The sequence below is a fragment of the Vespula vulgaris genome, chromosome 7 (assembly GCF_905475345.1).
Source record: "Vespula vulgaris chromosome 7, iyVesVulg1.1, whole genome shotgun sequence".
Classification (NCBI taxonomy): domain Eukaryota; kingdom Metazoa; phylum Arthropoda; class Insecta; order Hymenoptera; family Vespidae; genus Vespula; species Vespula vulgaris.
In genome coordinates this window covers 1815276-1840492 of record NC_066592.1, presented here as the reverse complement: position 1 = coordinate 1840492, position 25217 = coordinate 1815276, and the positions used below count along the sequence as shown (strand labels likewise).

The 25217-nt window shown below is 32.0% G+C and overlaps 1 protein-coding gene and 1 long non-coding RNA gene across 4 annotated transcripts in view; one reads left to right on the top strand and one right to left on the bottom strand.

Annotated features, from left to right (window-relative positions):
- The window catches only part of LOC127065086 (uncharacterized), a 207544-nt gene that overhangs the window by 18584 nt on the left and 163743 nt on the right, over positions 1-25217 (bottom strand). The gene's annotated exons all lie outside the window — the stretch shown is intronic.
- Positions 1-25217, top strand: part of LOC127065074 (ecdysone receptor-like) — a 45635-nt gene that overhangs the window by 814 nt on the left and 19604 nt on the right. The gene's annotated exons all lie outside the window — the stretch shown is intronic.

The window sequence follows — 25217 nt, the reverse complement described above, 5'->3', positions numbered from 1 at the left end:
ATGAATTCTTTGTTGGTTTTTCTTTTTCTCTTCATTTTTTTTTTCTCTTTTCCGATTTCTTTGGGGGGGTTTTTATTATTTTTTTTTTTTGAGGGCGTTTGGGTGGGAATGAGAAGGTGAGGAGATATTAGAAATATATACTTCTTCGTTTAAATCGTCTTCTGTCTGTTAACGAAAATAATAAAGTGTACGGAATGTTTGTCGAATATCGGTCAATGACGTCAGACGTTCGAGAGCATCGTTTCTATGGGTAACAGAGAGAGAGAGAGAGAGAAAGAGAGAGTGCGTTCTACCATGATGTTACAACTGGAGTGGAAGAGTCGAATCTTCTCGTTGTTGTTGACGACGAAGACGATAATAAAAAGCGCAGTAATGGTAAAAGTCGAAAGACAAAATCGGTTTATGAAATTGTTCGTTAAGCTTTACCGTTAATGGAAAGTGAAACGCCATATTTCGACTTAACGTATACATAAATAAATAGATATATACACAAGTACGTACATATATGTGCAACGTGCATACGTATCGAAGGATGAGCAGGCGAAATTTCTCGCGTTATCGATCCGATCTATCGATCATTGGTTTTGGAAAGTTTTTTGCGATCGTGTCTGGTGTCGAAATTAAATAATAAAAAAAATATATATATATATAAGAAGAAAAAAATATCTCGTTCATTTTACGCGCATCAAAGAGAAATTTTATTTCTCATAGAGCGTACAAGTATTTCTTCTTTCCTTTTTCCTGAACTTTCATTTTTTTTTTTTTTTTCGTAAAAAAAAATAATAGTAACATCTTTCCTTCTTTCTCTTTCTCTCTCCGAACCTTCAATTTTTTTCTTGTTTTTTTTTTTCGGTCCCGGTAAAAAAATTGTAGCACCCAAAAAAAATCGATAGATCTCGAAACGCAACAATTTTCGCGTAGAATTTCTCTGATAGAAGTTCTCTGGTTGTAATCGTCGAAGATTGGAGTTAGTAGAAATAGTAGCAGCAGTAGTAGCAGTAGTACTAGTAGTAGTAGGATATAATCGTTTAATATTACGAACGCGAAAATACATATACATATATGCAGAGAGACGCATGCACGTGCGCACGACCTACCAATTTGATCTCGAATCGAAACGATTCTTAATGGGTGAATTAAACCTCGACGTTATCTTCGATCTTCCAACTATTAAAACCATCTCTCTCTCTCTCTCTCTCTCTCTTTCTCCTCTCTTTCTTTCAATGTCTTTCTATCCCTCTTTCTCTTTCTTTCTTTTTTTCCTTTCTCGTTTATAAAACGTTTCTGTCAGGGCCGCGTTTGTACATTTGGAGGCCCCAGGCGTACATCATATATATATACATACATACATATATTATATATACATACACATATACTATATATATATATATATACTACTACTACTACTACTACTATTACTACTACTACATATATATATATTTAATTATTAAAAATAAAAGTCAACGTATTGCACGTACCTGCATATATATGTGTGTATATGTATAATACGAATATATTTGCACTTGTAAGAAAAAAAAAAATATAAAAAAATGATCGAAATTCGAAGTAAAAAAATACTTGAAGAAAAGAGAAAAATCAAGAACAAGTTTTTCCTTGCCGATCCTGATTATAAGAAATGTATTAAATATTTGTTCCTTTTTTTATTTATTTATTTATTTATTTTTTCTTTCGTGTCGTCCGTAACAAAAAAAAAAAAAAGAAAATAAATTAAAAACGTGAGATCATCAGCTCACATCGCCTCCATCTAAATACAGCCCTGGTTCTTGCTTAACGAAGAGCGATACTTATTCCAATACAAATTCTTTGATACCAGTTGGCTTTGCAAAAAGAAAATGAAAAAGGAGAACGAGAAAAAAAAAGAAAAATAAAGAAACGAGAATGAGAATATCGAGTGAGATAAGAGTACATAAGTAAATCTCCGAGTTCTCCGACTCGGTTTCTCGTTTTAGCTTTTTCGATGAAGAAAAAGCATTCCCTTGAGGATACACGAACGGCTAATGTTCTTAATTAGAAGTCTCTAATTATAATCAATTTCCAACTTATTGCGTACGATTAAAAAAGAAAAAAAATAAATAAAAGGGAAAAGAAAAAAAGATCAATCGACGATGTCGACATCGCTTAAAAGATCTTTTTTTATTTTATTTTATTTTATTTTATTTTATTTTTTTCTTCAAAAATCGAATCTTAATTTTTCAACGTTTACTTGTCGTCTATCGTTTTATTTTTATTAAAAAATTTTTTTTATAGTAATTCTCAATCGTTTTATCGGAATGAAGAGAATCACTGACTTGTTTGTCATCCTCGAAAAAATTTCCCGGTTGGTTCATCGCTCACTGAAATTTCCACGAATTTTTTTTAATCTACGTACACACACACACACACACACACACACACACACATACGCATACGTACATATATATATATATGTCGTCAAATTTTTTCGCGAAGCGATTAACAATAAAAAAAAAAGGAATAAAATTTAAGAAAGTTTTTGTTCAATCGTTAATCGTTCGATTAACGTAATAAATAAACAAAAGAAATTTTATATAAGCGTAATATATTTATAAATGCATTCTATGATGACATCGTTATTATAACACCCGTGTTCGTCAAATTTGAACGCGACCACAGTACAAGTATGCTTTGTACGTGTTTAATGTCGTTTTGCACGATCGATTTTCGATGAAAATAACTTTGTCGATTACGTGTTAATTTTCTGGTATTCGATTAAGATATATATATATATAAGTGTATGTATGGGTAATATTAAACTCGACATTTTTTCATTTAATTTTTCGAAATCGTTGGAACGATTTTTTCTCTTCGTTCGTTATCCGTAATCCTCGTTTACATCTTCAAAATCACAAACTCTTCTCTTGTTTTGTTTGTATATATGTATGTATGTATGTATTTATATATTTATATATGTATTTAAGAATTCTCTTTGTGTGTTTCTAGACATTGAAATCAACGATAACTTTAGTTAGGACGAATTTCTTGCCGAATTTGTCGAACGTTCTCTTCTTTTTCTTTTTGTTTTCTTTTTCTTTCTTTTTTTTTTTATTTATTTTCTTTCTTTATTTTTCTTTTTTTCTCCTTAAGCGATCGTCGAAATTTAATAAACAAGAGACGACATTAAACAGAACTTGGTGTCCGTCTCTCACAGCAACTTACATATATATATATATATATATATATATATATATATATATATCTTTCTCTTTTTCTTTCTCGCTCTCTCTCTATCTTTCTATTTCTTTTTCTCTTTCTCTCTAAGGTGACTTCGTACAACTCACGCTTTCTGAACATTGATCAGAGGATCAGAAACGGTTTTGTGGTTTTACTTCGTGACTTAATTGCTAGTAATAATAATTTTATTAAATTTTTATTCCGGACAATAAAAAAATTATCTTTCTAACGAAACGTTGAATTTTTATCTTTTATATATGTGTGTGTCTACACACATACACATACACACCTTTCCCTTATTTATCAGATAAAATAAAACATATAACAAGAGAAAAACACACACACACACATATATATATAGAGAAAGAGAAAGAGAGAGAAAGAGAGAGAGAGAGAGAGCGATAAAAGAGAAAAAAAGAAAAGTTTATTGCACCGTGTTGCAAGAAATTACGCAATTCAATATCGTGTAATCCGTTCGATACAAAAATCGAGTTTTTGAGGTTCGAGTCGATCGCAACATTTGAAAGCGAACGCGAATCGAGTTAAATCGAGATAGTGACGTTCGAAAATAGACACGTTGAAAAAAAAAGGAGAGAAAGAAACATGATATACATAATCATATCGATCAAATGAACTATCGAAATTTTAAAAAAACATATCAAATTTTAGAAAATCTAGATTGTTAGAATGTATCGATAGTTTGGTCCGTTACTTTTAAAAGTCTCTCTCTAAGGTCCAGTTTCTTTGTTAGTACTGTGGTACCAAAGTTGAAAGGATTTTTTCGGACCTTCGATCCTATTTCCTTCTGTAACAACCACGCCCTTTTCTTCACTAGAGTCGGAAAATCTTTGTTAGAATCCCTTTGAAGAAATTCTTTGTGTCCCCCTCCCCTCTCTATCTCTCTCTCTCTCTCTCTCTTTCTTTTTTTTCCTGGAAATACGGTCGACGATCTCTTACCGTAGTCGTCGAGTTCCGGATACATGCTTCGAGTACGATGCTCTTTCGATTTTCTCTTCGATTATATTTTATATATATATATATTTATATATTTATATATTTATATGTGTGTATAATATATATTCACTTCTGTTGTGAAGATCGAGCGAAAAATAAAATATATATTTTATTATTATATTATTTTATTTATATATATTATATATATATATATGTAAATATATGTATTTTATATATAGGAATATAAAATACAGATGGATAATGATAAAAACATATGGATAAAGAAAAATCCCTAGATAGTGAGAGGTCCACTGATTCGTAGATAATTATACAAATAAATTACACTTGTTCGCGATCTTTTCGGCTAATTTTTCTTCTTTTTTTCTTCATCCTTTTTCTCTTTTTTCATTTATAATAAAACTACTAGCTTAACTTGTTAAACTACCAAGCTACCAACTAGTAGAAAGTTCAAAAAAATCTCGAAAAAAAAAGAATAATGTATTTTTAAAATCACCTATGAACTTTTAGAATTATACATGTTTTAATATACATTTATTTTCGGAGGAGTGGGGAGTACGGGGAGATGTCTAATTCTTATTCGAATATTGATCGGACATAATTATGTGAAATAATATATTATGTCTACGACTAAGGTAAATATTTTGCTAAGATGGCGTCATCAGTATTATCCCTTACTTTTCGATGATCGAACGCGCCTCTATTCGCGTTTTATTACGATCGAATTGCATTCCTTCTTCTTTGTTTCACTTTCTCTCTCTCTCTCTCTCTCTCTCTCTCTCTCTCTCTCTCTCTCTCTCTTTCTCTTTCTCTTTCTCTTTCTCTTTCTATCTTTTCATTCGTCTGAAACGAGCTCAAACGCGCAGAGAAATCTCTAGAAATATAGAAAAGGGCGAATGCATTCGTATAATTCTTTTATTCGAAATTTTTTCTTTCTTTTTAATTTTTTATAACCAATAAAAATTAATTTTTCACCATTCGTTCGTTCGTTCGTTCGTTCATAAGTTCGTAAATTCGTACGGTCATATATACACGTAAGTACACAGAATAATTATATCATATACACCTCGTTATTTCCCCTACGCCATTTAATTATCGACCTTACTGACCCCGTTATTTAATTACTTCGGACCACTCTCTCTCTCTCTCTCTCTCACTCTCTCTCTCTCTCTCTCTCTCTCTCTCTCTCTCTCTCTCTCTCTCTCTCTCTCTCTCTCTCTCTCTCTCTCTCTCTCTCTCTCTCTATTTCTCCCTCCCCCTTTCTCGCTCTGTCCATGCACAAGGCCTATTCTCATGTACGTATGTATGCATTTATAGTATATATATATATGTATACATATACATATATATCTATGTATGTTGCTTTGCGCATTGAAACGTTCATAACCTTTAAAATGAAAAAGAGAAGAATAATAGAAGAAAAAGAGATAGAAAAAGAAGAGAGAATAAGAGAGAGAGAGAGAGAGAGAGAGAGAGAGAGAGAGAGAGAGAGAGACAAATATATATGGTAAAACTGTAATGGTCGACGCATTTAATGGCTTAATTGGCGCGATGCGCGTATATCTCCATTCTCTCTCTCTCTCTCTCTCTCTCTCTCTCTCTCTCTCTCTCTCTCTCTCTCTCTCTCTCTCTCTCTCTCTCTCTCTCTCTCTCTCTATCGTCCGCCATAGTTGTGTATACGTAGCAACGCTACCGTCGCCGGATGCCGTGTTTCCCATCGATTATGCTGCATACGCTCTCTACTACGTACATCTATGTATTTATCTATATATACATATACGTATGTATATGTAGATTATGCATCCTCCTCTTCTTAACATCGCCACAATATCATTTTCACGTGTCCCTTTGTCAAGGTCAGGGTCTCATATCGCGTTACAACAACACTGTATCCCCCTTCGTCTCCTCCCTCCTCTAGTCACATCAACCTCCTTCCCTCACCTTCTTCCGAACGTTGGATACCTTCTTTCGCTAGTATCTCTTCGTACATAGCTACTTACGTACATATATGTACTTTTTCGAATATTCATTCAACGATATCATGTTACCTATAAGCCGTCTCTTATTGGTCCCTCCCTCCAACCACTTTTTCCTACCAACCAAGTAATTCTTCTTTCGGTTTCATTTTGAAGACCGCAATCATGGTTTCTTATAGGTTATGAAAAAATTAACATGGCGTCTTTGAACGATCTATATTGTTATATGAAGAAACAGTTAATTATATCTGTAATTGTTATATGAAGGAAAAGTTAATATTAAATTGTTTTAATATTAATTCGATATTGTCATGATCGAAGGATTATGAGAATTTATTTTTGTTAGATTTGTATTCTTTTTTTTTCGTTTTTCTTTTCTTTTTTCTTTTTTCATGCGTGTGTAATTAAAAGATGGTGGACGATTCGTGTATATCTACTTTCTTGTAAGGTTTCGTAATTACTTCGAATTCAATCAGTATTTTCATATTCGAGGCAACAAGGGAAATTTCTTATTAATTTCAAGTGATATTTTAGGTGATATTCGTATTTGTGTAGTGTAATTAAAATGATGGACGTCAGATCTGCGGATTGATCGATAGGAAATTGTTATGAAAATATTTGGAAATTACTTGTGATTTAATAATGGAGTATATTCGCATTTGAAAATCTACGAAAGTGAAGGGAATAATTTTTGTTACTGTTTATTTAAAATTGACATATAATTCGTATTTGTCTTTTTTTTCTTTTTTTTTTTTTGGAGTCATTAAATGACGGCTTCTTACGATGGCGAAGAAACGATGTCAAAATTTTTATCGATGTAATGTTTCGTAATTACTAGTAACAATGAAGAAAATTTTTTTATTGATAGTTGATTTCTATTTGTTTTTGTGTAATTAAAATGATTGCGTCTGGGTTGCAGAGGATCGATATGAAATATTTATAGTAAACGTTTCGAAATTACTTGTAATTGAATCATTATTTTCATTTTCGAAGCAATAGGAAAAGTTTCTATTAGTTGTAACTATTTATGTGATTTCTATTTGTTATTGTGTAATTAAAAGATGGCGTCTAATGGACGATCGATATCAAATTCTTATGCAAACTAACTAAATCGTTACTAATCAAATCGCATGGTATTTTCGTTCACGTAATAATAATAATAATAATAATAATAATAATAATAATAATAATAATAATAATAATAATAATAATAATATCAAACGTTTTTGACTATTTTTATCTTATATTTGTTATTATCTAATTAAAATTGTACCGACCGATATAAAATTCTGGATATATTTCCAAATGACCTAATTCTAATTAAATTCACGCAGTATTTTTATCCTCGAAATTGACGAGAGAAAATTTCTATTACGGTAAATAAGTAACTAAGTACTTACTTAAGTATACGATTTGCATTTATTTTTGGAAAATTAATTAAAATATGTTGTTTGTCGGTGATCGATATTAAATTCTTACTGGAAGTTTTTCTCTCTTTTTTTTTTTTTTTTTTTTTTTGGATGACCTGATATTTCTAATTAAATTTACACGGAATATTTTGTTTTATCTTTTTCTTTTTTATTGTGTTTTATTTTATTTTATTTTTTTTTCTATGGTCGACGAGAAAAAAATTCTTGTTACTCGCAGTATATATTACATGGTTCGTATTTGCTTTTGCGTTTATTAAGAGATATTGCGTTCATTTACGATCGATATCAAATTCTTTGATACGATAATACATATGTCTTTAAATTACTACTAATGCAATCAAGTATGTTTTTATCACATAATAGATATAGAGCAAAGATTCTTTTACCTTTTAGTTAATAAATATAAATACAGACACACAATTGGTATTATTACTTGTCTCGAATGTGTCACTCGAACGAGTCTAACATTAATATATAAAAATCAAAAGCCTTTTCTCTCGTAGAAATTTCCATGTCTCCTTAACGATTTATACAATAATAATAATAATAATAAAAAAAAGAAAAGAAAAGAAAAGAAAGAAATAGGAGAGATGGTAAAGAAGAAGGACAGACCTAGATATAGTCATAATGTAGCAACAGCAGTAGCAGCAGTAGTAGTAATAGCAGTAATGGGTTGTATTCTATAAGATAATGATTAGCATATAAAAGTCGATCGATTGATTGCGTGTGTGTTTTATATGCTTGTGATATTAAAAATCGAAAAAAGTCCAAGTTTCAACAACAACAATAACAACGATGTATTTAAATACTTAAATATTCTTTTTCTTTCTTTCTTTTTCTTTTTAATGACATTTATTTCTTTTTAGTTGCTAAAAGAAAGAGAAAGAATATCAACTATGGAATGTTGCTGCCTATTCCACCATTTTTGTTCTCCTCTTTCATTATAATCTCTCTCTCTCTCTCTCTCTCTCTCTCTCTCTCTCTCTCTCTCTCTCTCTCTCTCTCTCTCTTTCTTTCTTTCTCACCCTCTCTCTTTTCGTCTCTCTCTCTCTCTCTCTCTCTCTGTTATTCATACTTTAAAGAATCTTAGTAGGGATACTTCAACCGTCTCATTTTTAATTGCTACTCTCCATTAACTTCAGCCACAAGATGTCGGGGGATAAGAAAGTAAAATCAAAGTAAATGAGAGTGTATTATGAATATTAATAGCGATTTCCAGAACATACGGTGCCTCGGCTAGAGTGCGTCGTTTCTTCCTCTTTCTTTTATCGTTCTCTCTCTCTCTCTCTCTCTCTCTCTCTCTCTCTCTCTCTCTCTTTCTTCCTTTTTCCTTTTTCTACTTCGAATCAAGTCGAGATGAGACGCAAACGTGACGTCACCAAGCTTTTTGTTCCCGATTTTCCATTTTTCTCTCTCCCCTTTAATTTCCATCGTATTTTTTATCTCTCTCTTTCTCCCTCTATCTCTTTCTCTCTCTCTCTCTCTCTCTCTCTTTTTCTCTTTTTCTCTTTTTCTTTCTTACGTAAATCCTTTTCTTCTCTCTTTCTTTATATCCTCTTTCTTGTCATTCAGATTTGAAAATCTCTAAAAGTGATGAAAGATAATCCGAATCGCGACTCTTTTAAAAAATCTTTTTTTCAAACAATCATCCCGAAGATTGTTCCTTTCTTTCTTTCTTTCTTTCTGTCTTTCTTTCTTTCTTTCCTTTTTTGTTTGTTTGTTTTTTTTTTCTTTTCTTTTCCTTTTTCTTTTTTTTTTTTCGTTTTTGTTCCTTTGGTCCGACGATTTAAAATTATGATTAGAATCAATTAATCGTCCCAAGGATTTAAGAAGTACATTCGCTTTGTGAAATTGTTTTGACGAAGTCAACGAGTCAACAATTTTTTGAAAAAAGAAATAGTAAAAATATAAAAAATAACAGAAGAAATATTTTTTTTATCATTAATCTCTAGTAAGATGGATCACCGTTCGAGATCGATGATCATGAAGATCGATCTAAATCATGTATTATTTGTTTGGAGATCCTTTAAGATTTCACTTAGAATAATAATAATAATAATATTTTTTTATATAGATTACGTTAAAGTATTATTTACAAATTATTTTTTCAATAATTAACAGAGCCGATCAGAAAAAAAAGATCAATTATCTTTCACGAATGCAATATAAAAAAAAATAATAAGAATGATGAATAATATGAAAACAAGTATGTCCTTGAATAATTCCTTCAATGATTCAATATCACAGATCATTTTCTGAATGATCGGCCCAATTAATTTTCAATTTATCGGGACACATGATCGTTTTTCTAGTTAATTATATCCTTCGTAGTCTGTAATACCTGTCCTTAGATTAGAGAGCGAAATTCAATTAGAAATGTATCCCTTTGTCGATAATTACAAATCGAAGAACGGTTTAATCGTCGAACGGTATAATATTTTTGCGTTACGTGATAACTACGTGTCGCGATTATAAATAGATATTTTGCAACGATCGTTTCTCTTCATCGATAGATGATAGATAGATAGATAGGCACAAACACGTTACGTTAGGTTGATGCAAAACAGGCAGATGACTTTTCTTCCTCTCTTATTTCTTCCACTTAACTTTGATTCACGTCGACTTGCGTATTGGTATTATATTATACACACACACACAAATACATAGCATGTAGGGTAACACTAACGATGTGACTTCCGTCTAAAAAGAAAAGATCAAGTTAGAAAGGAAAAAAAAGGAGTATCGTCATGGTTCTTTGTTCTAACGTTACGAAATCAAATCTTTTTCTTTCATAGTTACTTAACAATTTATTATTCGCATATTAAATTATTAAAATTAAAATGCGAACATACTTGTTAAAACCTTGTTTAAAGGGTAAATTGAAGAAGAAAGAAAGAAAAAAAGAAAAAGAAAGAAAGAAATAATAAGAAAGACAGAAAGAAAGAGATTGAAATTTCGAAAGAGAGAGAGTATATTTGTCTGATTATTTCAACGTAAGAGACATGTCTTCCCTTTACGTGTATATATATATATATATATATATATTATGCATATGTATTTGTACGTACGTATGTTTCTATGTGCTACATAGCTGATAATTTCTTTTTGGTTGCGCCATAAGACCGCGTAACACACTTTACCCCGAAGGTATCTTTTATATATATATTTCTGTATATACATATGTGTGCGTGGGTTTGTTTGTGTGTTGTCCGTTGTGTGTATTTACGTTTTGTACGTAATTTATGCGTACGTACGTTGGTTCACGTAGCGACCTTTATCTCTCCAAGTGTGGTTACCACTTGGAGAATTACTTCGAACTGTCGAGGCCCGGAGATTATACTCGTCGTATTATGTGTTTATATGTATTACGATCATTTTTACACTCTTACTCGAAAGATATGTATATATATATATACACTACTAGTAATAGAAATAGTAGTGAATACATATTATTAGTGTCGAGAGGAACGAGTTTGAAACTGTGTTCTAGGTAGCCAGAAGCTACGGTTATCCTGAGGCTAGACATTCTTTTGATTTTATTTCGATAAGAGGAACTACGAGAGAAAAAGAATGGCGCGGGGTGGGTGTTGAGAAAGGTACTCGGTTGGCATTTATAGGGTGGGGGATAGTAGCACGGTCACGTGTTCATATTTTCGATAGCTTTTGGTGATAAGCAAGATGGCCGACCGACCGATCGACCGGCTGCTCGGCCTTCGCTCGTTACGCGTTTTAATAACTTTCCTGTTCGAGAACAAAAGTACTGTTTCGATTTCTAACGATGCGATTCTAGAGAAGAAAAGTGAATAAACGCGATAAACTACGTATACGGAAATATCTTTCATCGAGACGTGTCCGTATTCATAAATCAATAAATCAAGATGGCGATGACAAAAGATATTAACCTCCTGTTAACCGATGAATAACAGAGAGAGAATGAGTTATAACGTCGCCTGGAAGATTATTTCTTTTTTTTTTTCTGATGAAGAAATAGATCAATCGTTCTCTATTTGCTCCGATTAGAAAAAGAAAAAAATTAATAATAAATAAATAAAGATTAAAATAGAAAAAAGAAAAACATTCGTTATAGGTCTCAATTAATCGTTTTACGGTTAATTGATTTACCTGAAATTTTCCACGGGTTTCGGTCATACCAAATATTCTTTATTTTTTTTTTATTTTCTTTCTTTTTTTTTTTATTTTTTTCAATCGAAATCAATTTCGTTACAATCACGTTCGCCGATCGAAAATTTTTTTTATCGGTTAACAGGTTAATACACACACACACACATATAGACGTATAGAAAATGATTTCGTTGCTTATTACATTCGATCGTAACACAGAGCGTATACTTTTTCAACGATGGATAAAAAAAAAGGAAAATGCGTTATTGGTTGGTCTAACAAAAAAAAAAAAAATAAAATAAAAAGAAGAGGGAATAAAAATAAAAGAAAAAAAAATCACGATGAAAATAAAAATAAAAATATAAAAAAAAAAATAAAATAAAATAAAGAATGGAAGAAAGAAAGGAAAAAGGAAAGAAAAAATGGGGAGGTAGAAACTACAGGCGTAATTCTCGGCCGCTAATTATATTACGGCCTGTACGTGACTGGAAACAAAGGACGTGATGTGTCGAGCATGTAACTCTCGCGTTGTGTTCCTGGACGAAGAGTAGTACCTACCTCGAAACGAGTAGAAAGGAGTTAGGGAGGGAAGTGAGAAGAAGAAGAAGAAGAAGAAGAAGAAGAAGAAGAAGAAGAAGAAGAAGAAGAAGAAAAGGATGAGGATGAGAAGGAGGAGGATGATGATGATAATGATGATGATGATGATGATGATGATGATGATGATGATGATGATGATGATGATGATGATGATGATGATGATGAAGAAAAGAAAAGAAGAAGGGTCTTTTTACTTTTCTTGCGAATCAAAGGAAGAGAAAAAACATTATTTATTTATTTATTTATTTATATATATATATATATATATGTATGTATGTATGTATGTATGTATGTATGTGTGTCTCTTTATGTTGTGTGTGCGTGTGTGTATTGTCCCTTCTCGAAAAATATATTCTCCCTCGATAAATAAGGGTCTCTCGTTCGTTGTTCGAAGTACTACAGTAACAAGTTAATTACTTTTGTACATTTCGACACGGTCACTAATGGACCGAATTTTTCTCCTTTTTCTTTTTTTTCTATTTTATATGTGTGTGTGTGTGTGTGTGTATGTTTTTTTCTTTTATCTGAAGTGATTGAGGGTCCATTTTGTCGACGATCGGTGAAATTTCATTTCCAATCGTTTATCTTTTTCTATTCTTTTCCTCTGTCTCTCTTTCTCTCTCTCTCTCTCTCGCTCTCTCTCGCTCTCTATCTCCGATCGATGTTCGATTAATTTCTTTCTATTTTTCTTTAATAGATATATGTATATACAAATATATTGGTACGATAATTTATTAGCCAAACCAATACGCTTGTAGATCGTCTAGTATAAAATTTGTAAGAAGTTTTGTGGAACAAATTTTTTTTCTTTTTGGATTTCTTGTCAATTAATTTATAAGAAATTGTTTATGACAAATTGAATATTTATTATTAATATTTATCTAACTATAAATATATATATATATTATATATATCTGAAGAGAGACAAATATCATCAATCTCGTTTACAAAATCTTTTTCTAATTTTATTTTCCTTGGTCGTCTGAACGAAAGATATATATGAAATAAAAAATAAAAAGAGAGAGAGAGAGAGAAAGAGAACGTGTTATTAAAATTAACGTTAATTATGTCTTACGTATCTTTCGTTTTCAAGCACGTCTACTTTGAAGATTGTCGTTAATCATTTGTAAACAGAACAAAATACGTGAGAACCTTGTCGACTACTTAACGAACTATGACCTGTTCCTATGTCTCCTCTTTACGTGTGTACGTGTACGTGTGCGTGTGCGTGTGCGTACGTACGTGTATATATTTTTCTAGGAACATCGATCGAACGAACGAACGAACGTTATTTTCTAGCTAAAAATTTCTAGAGAAAAATCATTCAGCATCGCAAACGATCGTTCTATAATTTCGATATTAAAACGGAAAGAAATAAAAAGAAAAGAAATATATAATATGTGATATAATCTAATATAGATTAGATTAATGTATAGTTATCTTCTTTCTCTTTCTATTTCTATCTTGTCTCATAGGATATATGAATCTGTGAGATGTATGTATGTATGTGTATGTGTGTGTGTATGTGAGAAAGAAAAAAAATTGAAGACCTTGAACAAGGATCATCGTAAAGATAGTTCAATCAACTTCTGTTAACTTTGAGTTAACTATTACTCTTTCATAATTTTTCTTTTTTTTTTTTTCTAAATTTCACATACATACATACATACATACATACATATAACAGGATGATAAATACAGGCTAAAGAAATATCTTCTCTCTATTTTTTTTTCTATGTCTCTAATATTACATGATTCACGCGATCTTAGAAGAAACGCTCGATCCATAAAAGTAGTCAGAGTTTGAAGAGGATCCTTGACCGGTGTTCTCGTTGTTATTAGATAATTTTCATGCACGTGGCTGTTAAAGAAAGATTAAGATATACACATACACACACGTATATATATATATATATATATATAATTAAATAGATAGAGATGAGATGAGATGAAACGAAACAGAGATGGAGATAAGAATCTTTGATCAAGAGCGACTCGAGATGCTGCTGCATCTTGTATATCGACTCTCGTCGACGATTTTCTATTTGTGTATATGCGTTAGTGTATTTGTCTCTCTTTATTTTCTATTATCTCTCTCTCTCTTTATCTTTGTCTCTGTCTCTATCTCTCTCTTTCATTCTTTCTCGTATTCATATACAATAGAGTATTCTAACAATTTTGTATAATATGTATATGTGTTTGTATGCTCATCTCTCTTGTTATTTTTTATTATGGATGTGTGTATTTCTGTCTCTCTCTCTCTCTCACACATACACATACACACACACACGTTCATTCTTTCTCGTATGCATGGAGTACTCTGATCACGGCTAGCTCTTGCTCAACGTTTTGTCAAGGACTTCCAGAGAAACGTGCAATGCGAAGCGAGCAATTAATTCTCGAGTTCTCAAGAGAAACGCGTAAATGGTATCGCGCTTACGTGACCCGATTGATTCGAAACATAAGAGAGAGAGAGAGAGGGAGAAAGAGATCAATAAAAATCATTTTCAAAAAAAATATCTTTCTTATTTTTCATGTTAACTATTATTTAATTTATTTTTTTATTTTTTATTTTATTTTTTTTAATTCTTTTTCATCGAAACGAGAGAGTAAAAGGTCGATAAAAATTATTATCAGAAAAATTTTTTATATTAACTATTTTTTATTTATTTATTTTTTTATTGAAGCGAGAAAGAGAGAGAGAGAGAGAGAGAGAGAGAGAGAGAGAGAGAGAGAGAGAGAGAGAGAGAGAGGTATAGTAAAAATAACAATAAAAATTGTAAATTCTTTGATGGGAATAATAAAAAATATTAACTATTATTTATTTTTTTCTTTATTTATTTATTTATTTTTTTTTTTTTATTGAAACGAAAGAGATATACGATAAAAATTATTTTCATAGAAATATCATTCTTTTCGCATCATTATTTAATATTCTTATTGTAATCACTTGTTTATATAATCATAGATAAAATATATATATATATATATATATATATATATATATATATATATATATGTAAATGTGTACAATAGTTTTACTATGATTACGTCCGATAGTAATACAAAAAAAAAACAAAAAGATCTAGCGGTCAGTAGATTTACGATCGCGTAGAAAGACAGAAATCATTTTTAGGTGACGTAGGAGCATCGACTGCTAGGATCTAGGTCATAACCTTTCATATTATCCATTGATGCTTTCCAGCCGTGTGCGTGTATACGTATATATGTTCATATATATACATATACATATATATATATATACACACACACACATATATATATATCTCGAGAAGTTCGATCGAATGCCATTTCGGAACTATGCCTCGGTCAAGGTCTTTCTTCTTCTTCATCTTCTTCTTCTTTTTCTGTTTCTCTTTCTTTTTCGTATCTTTTAAAGAAAAAATTGTTCGAGTCAAAATTTTCTAACGAAACAAAATTTGCCAATAGCAATTGAAATTTTTAGCCCGTAGAAAAGAAAACAAGAAAAAGAAAGTTATCGTATATAAGCAGATTAAAAATAATTTTTTATACAAGAACGAAGTGATATTAAAAATTTAATTACTTTAATTACTCGATATTTTTTTTTAGGATAATTTTTATTTTGTTTTGTTTTTTTCGAATTGTGAAACTTCTTCCTCGTACGTTCGAAGAAAAATATTGTTTGTGAAATTACGTTTGCCAATAGAAATTGAAACATTCGATGCATGAAAAAAGAAAGAACTGTCATATAAGCCGATTAAAGTTCCTAAGTGATATTAAAAATGAAATTACACTTTTTCCAGACTTTTTATGACTAATTTCTCCTTCTTTTTTTTTTGTTTTTTTTTTTTTTTTTTTTTTTTTATTGAAGAATCCAAACGAAATGATGGATTGTCACGTATTTATCTCATCTACTGTTATCATAATTACGATTTTAAAAATTATTTTGTTTCAAAATCATCATTTGTACAAGATGATTTCGACAATTTTTAAACGATATTAAAAATCAATTACTCTTTTTCGAGGGTTTTTTTTCGGACTAATTTCTCTCTCTTTCTTTCTCTCTCTCCTTTCTTTAAATAACAAAAACGACAAGCCTAAGAAATTTTGGTCGACCATGTAATAATTTAAATGTAATTTTGCTTGATTATTTTTTCATTTTCAGAAGAAAAAGAGAGAAAAAGAAGAAAGAAAGAAACACGTTTGAAAATAATTTCTATATTAAATGTTTCAAATTGAGAGATAAAGGATTAACTCTCGAAAAATAAAATATAGAGGAAAAGAAAGAGAAGGAGAGAGAGAGCAGAGGCAAAAAAAAAAATAAATTGCTTTGAAAAAAATAATTGGAAAGATCACGATAGTGTATATACGTATGTAGAAGCGACAAAGGAAAGTCGCTCTTCTTCTTCGATTCTTGATTATATATTATACTTTTCCATGTAAAAACTGCAATAAGAATGAATCGAGCAATGTGCAGCTGCCTTAAGGAGAAACCATCAGGGTAATTTTGTCACGCGATGCAATCAACAAATACACACATATACAAGAAGAGACATACGTACGCGCGTATACCAAAAACTTTCTCATACAGAGTTCATATTCATATACAACTAAAACGATGGGCGCAGTAATTTTATTTTTTGTTTTATTCCTTATTTTGTTTTTAACTAACGAAACAAAAACAAATGAACCGAACCACATGCAAACTAGGGAATATTGCATTATTTTTTTACGTGCAATGAAAACATGCGCACGCAACGCTCACAGATACCTACGATACGTTTAACATAGAAAGTTTACATTTATATTTAAACAAAACACGATTGGACACATTTTTTCTTTCTTTCTTTTTCTTTTTCTTTTTAAACAAATTCGAACGAAACAATAAGTAAATAAAGAAACATTAAATAATAGACGCGAGCGTTTTAATAGGTAATAAAATTAACTATTTGTATTTAACGTGAACGAAACGATAGATAGTTATTATTTTTCTATAAACTCCTTTACAGCTGCAATTTTTTTTACGCTCTCTCTCTTTTTTCTTTTCCATATTTTTCTTTTTATCCTCATTTCTTTTTTTATCCTCGAACGCGAAAACGCGAGCTTGAAAGATACTCGATTATATTCTTTCTTTTTTTTTTCTCTTTTTTTTTTTCTTCATTTCCCTCCCCCACTCTATCTACTTTTTCCTTCCTCTTTTCTTCCTTTTCGTTATATAGACATTTCGCAGTAACAGGTTGCTACGACGCGTCACCTTTTTTAAACAACAATAACGCAATAGCGATGCGTCATCTCTCTTTCTTTCTCACTCTTTCGGTGCGACGTTCTCGATAATTTGTTAGTGGTACGACGAGGAGGGTGGAGGAGAAGGAGGAGGGTGGAGGAATGATCGTGATGGTGGTAGTAGTAGTGGGTAGTGATGGTGGACAAGGAGGAAGGGTGGGAGGGAGGATGGAAAAACGAGACACGAGACATTGTGCTTTCGTTCGCAGTTACGTTTCGATGACCCGAAAAAACTCGGTCATGGTCTTTTTATCTGTTTATCTCTTTCTTTTCTCTCTCTCTCTCTCTCTCTCTCTCTCATTCTTTTTCATTTAGTTTCTCATAAGGTAGAACGCATCAAGATTTTTGTCGATTCTTCCTTTTTATTCTTTATTTCTTTTTTGTTTTTTTTCTCTTCTTTTTTCTTGTTTGGTGTTTAAAGTTATATTATAAATCAGTAACGCGCGCGTGTATATGTGTGTGTGTGTGTTGTACTGCGTTGTGTGTATGTGTTTTAGGTCGTTTAATTTAAAATAAGGACGTCGAACGTTCTTCCTCGGATCTTTTCGTCTAACTTTCTATTCTCTCGCCTATATGGAAACCCGCTCGAAAGCGAGTCGAGTGAAAAGACGTTCGTTATACCTGTATGTATGTAATAGGTATGTATGTATATATGTATGTGCATATGTACGTACGTATATATTTCTGTGTACGTGTTTGCATCCGCTTGTGTGAGTATATATACTGGCTTTCCCGGTTAGAGAACGACGGACTCGCCTCGATAGATAATATAATATTATGTATCTGCCTGTAGATCGAAGTTTGTATCGAGGATCGAGAAACTAGTCGACATATTAATATTTTCACCTATTCAAGATATTATTTATTATTTAAATTCGTATTAAATTATATTTATTTTTATTTTCTTAGAACGTCAGTATTTATGCGGTTTGTTCAAGATGTTATTTATTATTTAAATTCGTGTTAAATTGTATTCTTATTTTTTTTTTTTTTACAACGTCAGAATTTATGCAGTTTGTTCTATCGTAACTATTGTGTTATCGATGTATATATGTATATATATCGAAATAGAGAAACTAGTCGATACATTTCGTGCCTTTCGAGATATTATTTATTATTAAAAATTCTATTATATCGTTTCAATTTATTACAACTTCATATTTTTGTAATTTATTTTTTCAAAAGTATTATATTATCGAATATATATATAAATGATATCGAAGTTAATATTTAAGAGAAACACATCGATAAATTTTCACCCATTCGATATATTACTTATTATTCAAAATTCAATATTATCTTTTTTATTTTCTAAAAGATTCACGATTAATACATTCATAAATTGTCAAAGCTATTCTCTTTTTATGATCTGTATCGTAGAATAGGGGGACATAATATTGAAAGGAATTTCAAATATAATAAAATAATATTACAAAAGTGAGTCTCGAATGGACGGAATAGTAAAGTCGGCGAAGCGAGCTCGTTAGATTTCAAGCGCGAACGAGCAGGACTCGCGATAATCGATCTGTAAACAGCAAGTACCGTTGGTCGATGATTCCTTGTTGGATAGAAGGAGAAGTAGAAACTAAAAAGAGAAAAGAGTAAAAAAGAAAAGGAAATAGAAAGAGAAAAAAAAAAGAAAAAGGAAAAGAAAGGAAAAAGAAAAAGAGAAAAAAAAACAATACTCTAAGACAGACCCATTTCTTAAAAGCCAACGAAGCGAAGATATCGATCGAAATCGATCCGTTAGATCCGACAACAAATTATCGGTGATTTTGAAAATGGCGGAGTTTTTGCGGCCCAGGTCACGTGATCGGAAGAGATTAAATCTCTAAAGTGGGTCATCGTGCTCGGTCGGTAATCATCCCGACGAGGAAACCGATATTGGCACGTGCGTGGGACTTGCTACTTCTACTTCTACTTCTACTTCTACTACGACTTCTTTTTCTTCTTCTTTCGAGCAGCGTTTCAAGGACGAAGAGAAAAGAACCGTTAGATCGAGTCAAAGACACGTCGAAACTTAGCGGATACCAAAAAGGGGAATGTGCTACAGTCTTCTCTCTCTTTTTCTCTCCTACTCTCTTTTTCCTCTCTTTCTTCTCTCTTTCTTCTCTCTTTCTCTCTTTCTTTAAGACTACTAGCCACTCTCACCGGTTCGACGATTAAACGTGCGAACACGCACTGCTTGCTTGCTTGCTTGCTTGCTTGCTTGCTAGATTGTTGGATTGCTGGGTCGCTTGTTTGCTGACGTAGCTAACTCTTACATCGAACTTCCTAGGATCTAGTATTACCTACGCTTGAGTCAAGAATTTTCTTCTTATCGTTTCTACCTTGTCGTTGCAACGAGGAGTACGCTCTGACGTGATTTATCTTAGCACTGATTTTACCCTACTGATTTCATTTTTGATTAATATACGACGCGACAAATGGCGACAAACATCTCCATTTACTAACAAGCATTATACTTAGACGTATTTTAGCGAGTAGGTTGACCTCTTAAGTGACATGGGTAGTTTAAAATTAGTGGCCCGAAATAGTCGGTCTCTCTCGCTCATATATTACTTGTTTCGCTGACGCAACTCCACATCGGTCTTCTTATCACGTAAAGTGGGATTTAATGTTACTTATACCTCACTTAATTAGGATTTTTATTCTTAACAATTGTAACAATGCCCGTGGTAACGAGGAATAAGCTTGAGAATATTTATCTCTGTATTAATTTTATTCGGATTCTTTAATTTGACAACGTATGACGCAAACATTATTATTTACCGATTAGCTGACGTATTAGTAGAATGGTTAAGATTCTTATGGGTTTTTAGATAGCTTAACGTTACGAAATAATCGTCATTCATAAAACGAATAACTCGAATTATGTTTTACTCGATTCAAATCATTTTACAATTACGTACAAACGTACATGTATATGTCTTTATGTTTATATATATGGATTTTTCGTTTTGAAAGTGGTGGAAATCCATTGTTTATTTTTTCTTACAAAATAAAAGGTTAATAATTAATCGCTATACAATTTCTTTTATTAACTAATTTTAAATCGAACAAAGCATTGACATTTTTTAAGATACTATATATTAACTAGTTATATATAAAAAGTTTGCACTGAATTAATTGCAAATTATGTGATCTCATTTTTTTAAAAAAATGGATGCACCATTTTTAAAATAAACTGTCCATATATATATATATATATATATATATATATATATAGAGTCTTTGAACTTGACAATGGATTCATAAGACATAGCTGTTAAAAATAGAATAGAATAGAATAGAATAGAATAGAACCAAATGGTACTGCGTATACATATATTAAAAAAAAAAGTAGAATAAAAAATAAATAAATAAAAAAAAATGGCGTCGACCTACAGACAATATACCTATTTCAAATAATAAATTTCAGATAATAAGCCTCTCGTTATAGAAATATATATATATATATATATATATATATATATATATATACACATTTTTTTATTTCCTTTCTATCATCCGAATGATAAATCTCATCGTAGGAGGAATGTGTAGGTATTGTCGATGCTGTTGGTGATCGGTGGAGATGCCATTGGTGATGACAGCGATGACGAAATAAGACTAATAGGATTAGGAGTAGGAACGAGTAGTGGAGTAGTAGAGAAATAGTAGTGGAGGGGAAAGCAGGGTTAGAAGGTCCGTCAGAGTACTTTCAACTTTTTGATGGTTCGAGATCGAGCTACAGACTTATGGCACAATATTCAAGTAAAAAAAAAAAAAAAAGAAAGGAAAGAGACGGAGATACTGAATAATAATGCCGTCTACCGTAGACGATTCTTCTCGGATTTGTATGAAAGCCAGTCAAAATAGAGAAAGAAAATGGTGGAGTAGGGTGGAGAGGGTGGGAGGGTGGGAGGAGGGAGTCTAGCTCGGTTATACGTGTCATTGTTTCGTGGTTCTCTGGAACGTTGTAACTTTTCGTATTCTATATATGTTACAATATTGTGTGTATGTGTGTGTGTGTGTGTGTGTGTGGGTGGGTGGGTGTGGATGGATGGATGTAGAGACGTGGATATGTTTTTGTGTGCGGATGTAATCGTTTTCGTTGAAGAAAGAAATCTTAAAAAACACGTGCTTGTGTGTTTGTCTTTATCCTAAGCGAAGTATATACGTAGATGGAGGTATTTATGTATCTTTTTCGGTGAGCGACCGAGACCGAGACCGAGACTATCCGCGAAACGCGGCAGACGATAGTAATCTTAAGATTTACCTTTAGAAAGTTTCAAGACGATGCATTGTTATATTGGAATAAGAAATCTTTTGACTTTGTACGATGATATTTATTTTATCTTTTATTTTTCTTTCTTTTATTTCTTTCTTTTATTTCTTTCTTTTATATGTATATATATACGAATGTATGTGTACATACGTGTATGTATATATATATATAATATAATATAATATGTAAAATGTTTATATCTATATAACATATGTATATATGCATCCATATAACATATGTATATATGGATGCATATATATATAACATATGTATATATGCATATATGTAATTCTTTCTCTCCAAGAGCGAATTTTTTCTCCTTAAAAAAAAAAAAAGAAAAAAAAAGAAAAAGAAAAAATCACTTGCATATGATATTTATAATATGGAGAATAATCGATTGCAGTATATCATTGATTATCCAAAGGGAAAAAGAAAGAGAAAGAGAGGGAGTGAGAAAAAGAGAGGAAGGGAGAGGGTGATAGTTAACCGTTGTTCGATTGATTGAAAAAAAAAAAGAAAGAAAGAAAGAGAGAAAGAAAACAAAGAAGAGAGAAAAAGAAAGAAAAAAAAGAAACAAAAAAAAAAGGAAAAGAAAAAAGAAATCGATTGTACCGATTACATAGTTAGAATCGTGGAAGGAAAGGAGAAAAGAAAGAAAAGAGAAAGAGAAAGAAAGAAAGAAAGAAAGAAAGAAAGAAAGAAAGAAAGAAAGAAAGAAAGAAAGAGAGAGAGAGAGAGAGAGGAGAGAAAAGGGGGACAGAGTGCGGTAAGGGAAAAGAGAGGTCAGTAGGTTACTCTCACTCGAGAGAGGGCGATCGAGCGGAAGGATGGTCGATCCGGTACTACCAACGATCCGGTATTATATCGTCGTCGAGACACTTGTCGATGAAAGACAGAGAGAGACAGATAGAGAGAAAGAGAGAGAGAGAGAGAGAGAGAGAGAGAGAGAGAGAAAGAGAGAGAGAACGACGCAATCGTAGACAGTTCAACGCACTCGCTCGACCAATCGCCGGATCGGTGAACGCGCGATATATGCGGGCGCTGTTTCGCGATTTGGTTTACCAAGAACTCGACCATAAAACCCAATTCAGTGGGCAGCTTGTAACAACATCCATCCATCCATCCATCCATCTATCCATCCATCCATCTATCTATCCAACCATCCAACCATCCGTTTATTCATTGACCGATTTCTCCAATCGTAATTTCGTGAGTATCATTGAAAATAGTAATCTCTTTCGGGCGCTCGGTTCTCAAGATTTTTTTTTTCTTCGTGTTTCTTTATATTCTCTTTTTTTCTCTCTCTCTCTCTCTCTCTCTCTCTCTCTCCCTCTTTCTTTTCTCTTTTTGTATCTCTTTGCCTCATATGGTTGGGAAATTTGTAATTCGAGAATCACTTTCCTCGGAGGGAATTTTGTAGGAGGGCTAAGAAAAAAGAGAAGGGAGGGAAAAAAAAGGGAGATTATTTCCAGGTGGTATTATTTTTTTCTTCTTCTTCTTCTTCTTCTTCTTCTTTTTTTCACACTTTTCTTCACCTCACACTTCCGTGCCTCTTCGATAATCATTTAAGGTCGATTGTAAATGAAGGAAACGTGTAATCGTTTGAGATTAAGAAGGTAATTATGGGTGTAAGTAAAAGGTTTATGCGATTCCTTCACGGTTCTTTTACGATGAGGATCGTGATAGAAAGCATCGTAGTCGTCGTAGTCGTCGAAGTCGTCGTAGTCGTCATCAGGGTCGCTCGATTTCCTCGTTAACCGGCCAAGTGGATCGCGACGTGTCTGTAGTATATATATATATCAATACATATATATGTGTGTGCGTGTAAAAGCGTATATACGTATACGTATATAGATCGTAGACGAGTAAACTATATCAATGGTGTATATATATATATATTACCGTGATTTTGATTTTAAGTCGGACTCGTTGTTTATGCATTTTCCCTTGGCCTTTCTCTCTGACGACTTTTCTTCGTTTTTTCTCTTCTTCTTTTTCTTTTTCTTTCATTTTTGATTTGATTCGTACGTTGGAAAAATGAATAAAGATTTGAGGGGTGGGGGTGCGACGGTAGAGAGAAAGGATTGAACGGAAAAATAAGTGGGTCGCATCGAATATATATATATATATATATATATATATATATATATATATATATATATAGGCACGTGCTAACGCAAATGTGTATACTCATCGTGTACCTTCTATGTTATGACGTATGTATGTATGTATGTATGTATGTATGTTTGTATGTACGTATGCGTCGAAACGGGAGACGTGCGTAGAATTGGTAATGAGAATTAGATTTTGTAGGTAGTACGTGACATTTCATAAGAAACATCTCGATGTAAGTAAGTACATATACTACCTAAATACTCGTGTCTCGTTTCCTCTTGTTTGTCGTTCGTTCGTTCGTTCGTTCGTTCGTTCGTTCGTTCGTTCGTTCGTTCGTTCGTTTTGTTTTTTTTTATTTTTTCTCTCTCTTTTTATTTTCAATATTTTTTTTCGTTTTTTATTTATTTACTTTTTTTATATCGTTATATGTTTCTCTTTAATCTTATTATTTTGTTAATTGTTATCATATCGCGTATCGTAGGCTTTGTTCTACGTTGACTAAACGAATTGTTCGATGTTTAATCGATACAACGAAATTTGTGATGAAATGTATTCTTGTGTATGTGTGTAAATTATTTAACTGTGTATACGTGAGTTGTACTTATTTACTTACTACTATGTAATTATTCGGAGAGAACTTTTGGTTGAATTAGAAGGAAAGAAATGGATGATAATAATAATCGAACTAATATTAATATATGACTAATATTTGATAAATATTAAAATTATATGATACACACACACACAAATATATATATATATATGTATACATGTATGGTACATAATGTATATATATGATATATATCATACATATGTATGGTAATAAACGCACGAGTCCGATTTGCGAGGTTATTACTTAATTAAGTAGTAGCAGCAGCAGCAGTAATAGTAGCAGTAGCAGCAGCGATAGCAGAAGCGGCAAGTCAGTGTCGCGACTAATAATAGTACTGCTGTTTTATTAGAACGTTTAAACTATGACCGCGAACGAGAAGGTTAGCTGGTCAGCGGCGTCGCAAAAGTAAATGAGTAGATCTTTAAAACGATAGACAGACGAGCGAACAAACAAAATAACTAACTCACTGACTGACTGACTGACTGACTGACTGACTGACTGACTGACTGACTGACTGACTGACTGACTGACTGACTGACTGACTGACTGACTGATTGACTGATAGATAGATAGATCGTTTCGTTTACGTACCTATACATATACAATAACATAAGAGAAAAAGATGAAAAGCTGAAAAACATTTCGAA